An 8,421-nucleotide genomic window follows, 5' to 3' on the forward strand; every position below is an offset into this window, starting at 1 on the left:
GAGTCTGAGGATGTAGAATGGGGACAGGAGAGAAGCTGGTAGATATACACATGAAGATGTGGCCAGGCCCCTGAGCCAGCCATGGACCCTCCCCACCCCACTTCCATGATATAAACTACACCCAGCAGTTCCCTGGGGGGTGGGGAGGGAAGATGAGGGGTGGAGTTGGCAAGAGGGTTTCTTAGAAGCTGATATAACAGGGCTGAGCAGACAGAGCCCAGCACAGCCTTGGCAGGGCTCCCACGGACAGATGCTGGAGAATTGACCTCAGGCCTAGATGTACAGAAAGAAATGCCTGCCTGTCCTGGGCCTCACCCACCCAGGCTGCTTTCTTCCTAGTGTTCCAGAAACCACATTCCTAGCTATCTACTCCTCCCCAGTCCTGTGGCTCCTTCTGCTAGGCTATACTCCAGAAGGCAGGAAAGCTGCCTCCTCATCAGCATGAGGGCTGCGGCCGCCAACATGCCTGCTGGTCAGGCCCAGTTCCCTCACCCAGCCTCCGGGCCTGGGCACAGGTGCTGGAGGTTACATATGGAATAGGACAGCCCAGGAAGCAAACAGTATAAGTTGTAAGTTTCTTTTTACTGTTAGAAACCTCTTGATTAGGCAGCAAGGTACACTGAACCTGCTTCTCAGTATTTTGAATACATTTTGGCCAGTAACAAGGGCAAAGTAGCTCCTCTAAATGGCAGACATTTGCTTCCTTGACTCTAGGCTCAATGGGGGACTTCCCACTGTTCTGCGGGGCATCACTTTGGCAAGGCCCACCCACACTCAGTGTCTCCAGTGTGGCTCAGGACCTAGCAAAGACCTCCACTTCACATTGGGTTGCCCAGGGTCCTTCAGAGAAATACCCAATGCCTTCCGTTCCAGCTTACAAAACCCACTTCTAACACAGCCACAGCTTTTGGAGATGCACACAATTACAGAAATTAACATACATTTATCCAGGCAATTATTTACCTCTTTTTCTTCCCATAATTTTATTTTGAGACTGTATCGCTCTGTCGTCCAGGCTGGAGTGCAGTGGCAGGATTTCAGCTCACTGCAACCTCCGCGCCCCCAGGCTCAAGTGATTGTCTTGCCTCAGCCTCCTGAATAGCTAAGATTACAGGCATGTGCCACCATGCCCAGTTAATTCTCATATTTTTAGTAGAGACAGGGTTTCACCATGTTGTCCAGGCTGGTCTCAAATTCCTGACCTCAAGTGATCTGCCCACCTCGGCCTCCCAAAGTGCTGGGATTACAGGTGTGAACCACCATGCCCAGCCTTCCTCCCAATAACGATCTGGGATCTTAATAGCCAAGGGACTTCTGGGCATGGAGAGAGAGATACCACTATGACTTGTGCTTCAAAGCTCATTGTCTTAAGCATAACTTTCCTAACCATTTAAATACTTCACACTTAATCAAAATTTATAAAATGCATACATCAAATTATTTTAAATATTTAAATGTTGATTAGGTGGCTCATGCCTGTAATTCCCAGCACTTTGGGAGGCCGAGGCTGGCAGATCATGAGGTCAGGAGTTCGAGACCAGCCTGGCCAACAAGGTGAAACCCTGTCTCTATTAAAAATACAAAAATTAGCCGGGTGTGGTGGTACGCACCTGTAATAATTGTAATAATTGCCAGCTACTCAGAAGGCTGAGGCAGGAGAATCTCTTGAAACTGGAAGGCAGAGGTTGCAGTGAGCCGAGACCACGCCATTGCACTGCAGCCTGGGCAACAAGAGCAAAACTCCATCTCGAAAAAGAAAAAAAATGTTGATTACAAGCTAAAAAGTCAAATTCTTCTAAGCTTTTCTGTAAACTGAGTCAATGGAAACTTCTGCATACCTTGTTAGTATGTCATTAGAGCTAGTGGGGTCATCCAGAGGTTCCTCTGTGCGCAGAGAGGGGACCAAGCCTGCGTGGTCAGCTCCCCATCCAGGATGTACTATTGGACCCTTCTACTCACTGCTCTACATCCAGAACACAAGCACTACCTTTAAAACATCCTGCGTGACATCCACAATCCCTCCCCATCCCCAGCCCCAACCTGCTATAACCACAGTCCTGAATTTTGTTGTTTCGCATTCCCTTGCTTTTCTTTATAGATTTACTTCCTATATATACACTCCAATACAATATGATTGAGTTTTGCATGCCTTGAGCTTTATTTAAGTGTGATTATGTGTATTCTTGAGATTTGCTTCTTTTCACTCAAAATTATGTTTCTGAGCTTCATTCATTTTCACTAGAGATTTTAATTCTAAAACTCTATATTTAATGAGTATATATAAATATGCCCTAATTTATTCAGTCATTTGTATTAGAATGGATTCAGTTTTAAAAGACAGAAGGCTCCCAATAACAACGTGTACTAGTCAGCCTTTGCCGTGATACTGTTGCATAACAAACTGTCCTAAAACTGTGGCTTACAACAACATGCATTTATTTTTATGTTCATAGGTCAACTATGGTTTGGCTCATCACAGTGACACTCCCAATGGCTCTGCAGATCAGCTGAACTTGGCTCCAGGCTGTGCATGGGTTCAGTTCTGCACCAGGGGTGCTATTTCAGGGCTCTAGGATAAGGGGTCAGTGGCAGTGGCTATCTGGGGCATACTCTTCTCACAACAGATCACTGGAGCACAGAACCAAGTCTCATCTCAAGTCCTCTCCTTGTATCATATCTACTTACATTCCATTGGCCAAAGCAAGTCATACAGCCAAGTCCGCATCAACGGGACAGGGAAGTAGACTTCTCCCCTAGTGGAAGGGGAAGGGAGCAAATATTTGCTGAACAATAGTACAGTCTAGCACACAGTGATTTAAACAAGCGAGGAGTTTATTTCTGTCTCCTGTGAAAGCCCAGAGCTGAGTAGTCCAGACTGGAATGACACTCAGCAGTGCCAGGGATTGAGGTTCTTTCTATCTTAAGGACAGAACCTTACTATTCTGTCATGAATGATTTCTTTCCCTAAAGTCACCTCATGAATCAAGATAGCTGCTCCAGCTCCAGCCATCAACTCCATATTCCAGCCACAGAAAAGAGCAAGGAGAAAGGAGAATGGCATGCCTCCACACCAGAAATTACACACTACTGCTTATAACCCAATGGACAGAACTTAGTCACATGACCACTCCTGGTTTAAAAGGGGGATGGGAAATATAGTTTTCATTTGGAGTGGCTATGCATCTAATTAAAAATCAGAAGTCCTAAATGGAGGGGAAGTAGATCCCAGGGATGGGGGTAACTTGTAATCTCTGCCACATCACTCTCGTGTCAATAGACATTTGGCTTGTTTCTGTTTTTTTTTTTTTTGAGACTGTTTCATTTTTGTCCCACAGGCTGAAGTGCAATGGTACGATCCTGGCTGACTTCAACCTCCACCTCCCATGTTCAAGCGATTTTCCTGCCACAGCCTCCCAAGTAGCTGTGACTACAGGCGCCAGCCACCACGCCAGGCTAAATTTTTGTATTTTCAGTAGAGATGGAGTTTCAGCATGTTGGCCAGGCTAGTCTCGAACTCCTGACCACAAGTGGTCCGCCCACCTCGGTCCCCCAAAGCACTGGGATTACAGGCATGAGCTACCATGCCCGACCTGTTTCTGTATTTTTACTGTTACATACTTTGTGACAATGAACATTCTTATAAGAGTTTCTTAGGGAATACGACTAAGAGGGGAATTCCTAAATGATAAAGTATGTGTATCATTAACTAGATACTGACAAATTGCCATTCAAAGTGTTTGCTCTGATTTACATTCTCACCAGAAGTATAAGAGTCCTCTTACTCAGCATCCTCATCAGCACTTGATATTGTCTAATTTAATCACTTTTCCTAAATCTGAAGGGAGGAAAATGGAATCTTGTCATGGACTTAATTCCCTGATTAGCAATGATATTGAACTTTGTTTATGATGTTTATTTAATATTTGCATTTCCTCTTTTGTGAAGTATTTGCCGTTTCTTTTTCTCTTTTCTTTCTTTCCTTCCTTCCTCCCTCCCTCCCTCCCTCCCTCCATCCTTCCTTCCCTCCCTCCCTCCCTTTCTTTTCTTTTCTCTTTTTTTCTTTTCTTTTGTCTTCTCTTCTCTTCTTTCTTTCTCTCTTTCTTTCTTTTTCTTTCTTTCTTTCTTTTGACAGGGTCTTGCTCTGCCACCCATGCTAGAATGAGTGGTTTAATCAAAGCTCACTGCAGCCTTGAACTCTTGGGCTCAAGCGATCCTCCTTCCTCAGCCTCCAAAAGTGCTGGTATTACAGGTGTGAGTCATCATGCCAGACCTAGTTTTTCTCAATGATTTTTAGAAGTTCTTTATATTTTCTGAATACTAATTCTTATCAAGGATAAATATCACAAATATCTTCTTTCAGCTTGTTGCTTGCATTTTCATTCTCTTTCTGGTTTCTTTGTTCATCCTTTCAATGAACAAAAGTTCTTAATTTTGATTTGGTCACAGTTACCACCTTTTCCCTTTGTGGTTTGCAATTTTGAGTTGTGATTTTTGTTTGTTTCTAACCTTTCCTATGATGCTGAGAGTTATGTTTTAAAAGCTCTTCCCGCCGGGCGCGGTGGCTCACGCCTGTAATCCCAGCACTTTGGGAGGCCGAGGCGGGCGGATCACGAGGTCAGGAGATCGAGACCATCCTGGCTAACACGGTGAAACCCCGTCTCTACTGAAAATGCAAAAAATTAGCCGGGCGAGGTGGCGGGCGCCTGTAGTCCCGGCTACCCGGGAGGCTGAGGCAGGAGAATGGCATGAACCCGGGAGGCGGAGCTTGCAGTGAGCCGAGATCGCGCCACTGCACTCCAGCCTGGGCGACTGAGCCAGACTCCGTCTCAAAAAAAAAAAAAAAAAAAAAAAAAAAAAAAAAAAAAAAAAAAAAAAAAAAAAAAAAAAGCTCTTCCCTACCATGAAGTTATGACGATGCTTCCCTAATATTTGCCATGATGATTTTCTTCTAATGCTTTTATAGTTTTGCATTTACATTTCATTAATTATTATTTTTTTTGAGACAGGGTCTCACTCTGTCGCCCAGACTGGAGTGCAGTGGCGCTATCACGACTCACTGCATCCTTGACCTCTCAGGCTCAAGTAATCTTATCACCTCAGCCTCCAGGGTGGCTGGGACTACAGGTGCATACCACCATGCCCACCTAATTTTTGCATTTTTTTTGTAGAGATGGGGTTTCGCTGTGTTGCCCAGGCTGGTCTGCCACCCTTCAGCTCAAGTTATCTGTCTGCCTTAGCCTCCCAAAGTGCTGGGATTACAGGCATGTACCACTGCGCCTGGCCCAGCCCTACATTTAATTAATTTTTATAAGTATGGTTTAAGTAGGAATCCAATTTTTTCTTCCACGTGGATAACTGTCTTACACATTTCCTAATTGAATTTTCAGTTGTGCTTTCTCTCTCTCTCTCTTTGAAGATGGGGTCTCTGTCATCCAGGCTGGAGTGTTGTGGTGTAATCACAGCTTACTGTAGCCTTGACCTCCCAGGCTTAAGCAATCCTCCCTTCTCAGCCTCCAGAGTAGTTGGGACCACAGGTGCACACCACCATGCCTGGCTAATTTTTTTTTTATTTGTAGAGACAAGGTCTCGCTATGTTGCCCAGGCTGGTGTTGAATTCCTGGGCTCAAGCTATCCTCCCGCTTCAGCCTCCCAAAGTGCTGGGATTACAGGCATGAGCCACCATACTCAGCCTTGAGTTTCTCTCTAAATGAATTGTATACTGCAGGAAGTTTAAGAGTTCTCTCGAGGCCGGGCGTGGTGGCTCATGCCTGTAATTCCAGCACTTTGGGAGGCTGAGGCGGGTGGATCACGAGGTCAGGAGATCAAGACCATCCTGGCTAACACAGTGAAACCCCATCTCTACTAAAAATACAAAAAATTAGCCGGGCATGGTGGTGGGCGCCTGTAGTCCCAGCTACTTGGGCGGTTGAGGTAGAAGAATGGCATGAACCTGGGAGGTGGAGCTTACAGTGAGCCAAGATCCCGCCGCTGCACTCCAGCCTGGGCGACAGAGTGAGACTCTGTCTAAAAAAAAAATTAAAAAATAAAATAAAATAAAAAAGAGTGCTCTCGAATGTCAGCTGAAAACTTCTGATTTACTGATGTCTGATGAACAATGGACCAGGTTCGGCTTGATGGATTGAATAGCTTTCCCCCACTGATCTGCACTCTCTACTTTGTCACAGATCTGGTTTCCAAATTTGTTCTATTTGTTATTCCTGTAGCATGAACACATTGTCTGAATTACAATAGTTTCAAATATGTTTTCACATCTTCTCGGGCAAGTCCACCCATACTGCCCTTGTGCAAGTGTCTTTTGCAACTTCCGGCACTTTGCTTTTCCATGTAAGTAGTAAAATCAGCTTGTCAAATTCCACAAAAGGAATTTTTACAGACTCAATTTGTTTCAAGTAACTATAATTATTCTTTGCTCTTCTGAAGCTCATGATGTCACAAGTTGGCCGGTAAGAACCCCTTTAAGTTGGGGCTTTTGTCATTTCAGGCCTACAACATACATTTTAAAAGCATCTGAATTTTTTGACCACAAAATAATTATTCCAGTTCTTACCCTAATACATGGCATCAACTACTTTTAATGGAAAATAGTGATAAAGGTCACAATTTTGACACTAGGGTACACAAACCAGATTGTCGCATATGAGTACTACTGGTACACAGAAAAACACTGCACATCCACCAGAAAGAGCAAGAAAAAAGGTACATCTTTCTAATTCTTTAAAAATGTATTGTAATATAAAAGTTTTATTTTCTCTACAATTTAATTACTGTAATTGTAATTAGAATTGTACCTCTCTCTCTCTTTTTTTTTTTTTTTGAGACAGGGTCTCGCTGTCTCACGCAGGTTGGAGTGCAGTGGCACCATCTTGGCTCACTGCAACCTCTACCTCCCAGGCTTAAGCCAATGTATCTTCCTGCCTTAACCTCCGGAGTAGCTGGGACTATAGGCCCATGCCACCATGCCTGCCTAGTTTTTGCATTTTTTGTGGAAACAGCTTTGCCCTATTGCCCAGGCTGGTCTCAAACTCTTGGGCTGAAGGGATCTGCCTGCCTCAGCCTCCCAGAGTGATGGGTTTACAGGCGTGAGCCATCTTGCCTGGCCCAGAATTGTACCTCTTAAAACATGATGTTTCATTAATCATCATCACCTTTTATTACATTTTACACACATGAAGATCCAAGTTCAGTTTTCAGCTTCTTCACATTTTCAGGGTCTAAAATGATTCTCTTTGGGTATCACAGCGGCAGGCTGCTCTGTGTTGTTCTTGTTCAGGACCCCAACTGATTTAGAATATTTGGGACCAACGGTGTCATTCTACAGCATGTCAGAGAACACTGGGGTTTCATGTGCTCTTTCCAATTGCTTGAGGTTTTAGTTTCTCCTTAATTGAATTATCTATTGGAGGAAATGGCACAGCTCCTGGCATCTGACAGATAGATGCTTGGTACCTGAATCATGGTCCTTTGTGATACATGAATCAGCTGGCCAGTCTCTCCTCTATGAAGCTTCGAGGATGTGGTTGTGGAGATTGTGGATGACTTCCCTATATCCACGCTGTCTCACACGGGTATTGCAAGCCAATCACGGTAGTTCCATCCCCTTGACAGCGATTAGTTTGCCAGTGAACAGGCCTAAGCTGTGTGGTACATGGAATGGGAAGGAAATCAGCTCGGAGGGCTCTTGATCCAAAGGGCATGCCTCGCCACACACTGCTGTCTTCTTCCTCTGGACATTTTCTGTCTGAAGGTGATGCCAAAAAAAAAAAAAGTTAAAAAGGCCAGCTCCTTGGTAATGTTGCCACTGACTCAACCTGCCCAGGAGCCCTCATCCCTCTGGGTTTCACTGTTCCCCAAGATAACAAATGACCTTATCGTTCAAGCCACTTCAAATTGTGGTTTCTGTTACTGGAGGCTGAGGGTTTCCTAATATAGATTTATCTGAAGAGCCTGGCAATTTCTATAGCCTTTAATTATGTTGCCTGTCTATGCCAGGTAATCTTCTATATACATAATAAAATATCACTAGAAACGACACTGGAGTTTACTTTTTCTAATGGCATTTTAAGTGACAAATATGTTTTCAGATTTTAAAATTCACCCATTCACGGTGCTTCCAGTGCAAACAATGGATCAGAGGTGAAGACAACAACCATCTCTTTGAGGCTGCCGGCTGCCGTGGACACCGCCAGATCACCTCTCCTGCCCCTCCTGGTGCCAAATTTCCCTTGACAATGAGTGTAAGATGGAACTCAATTTTAGAAATACTAAAATGTGAGAAAACGACAGTCTCAGAACTGAGAAAACTTTTTGAAACGTGGGGAGATGGAGGTTTCTGCTGGCTTTGTGAGTGGCGTGCAGGGGGCGTGGTTTGGGACTGGGAGTGGAAAACAGAGACGGGGGACG

Source organism: Chlorocebus sabaeus, chromosome 29, assembly GCF_047675955.1.
Source record: "Chlorocebus sabaeus isolate Y175 chromosome 29, mChlSab1.0.hap1, whole genome shotgun sequence".
Classification (NCBI taxonomy): domain Eukaryota; kingdom Metazoa; phylum Chordata; class Mammalia; order Primates; family Cercopithecidae; genus Chlorocebus; species Chlorocebus sabaeus.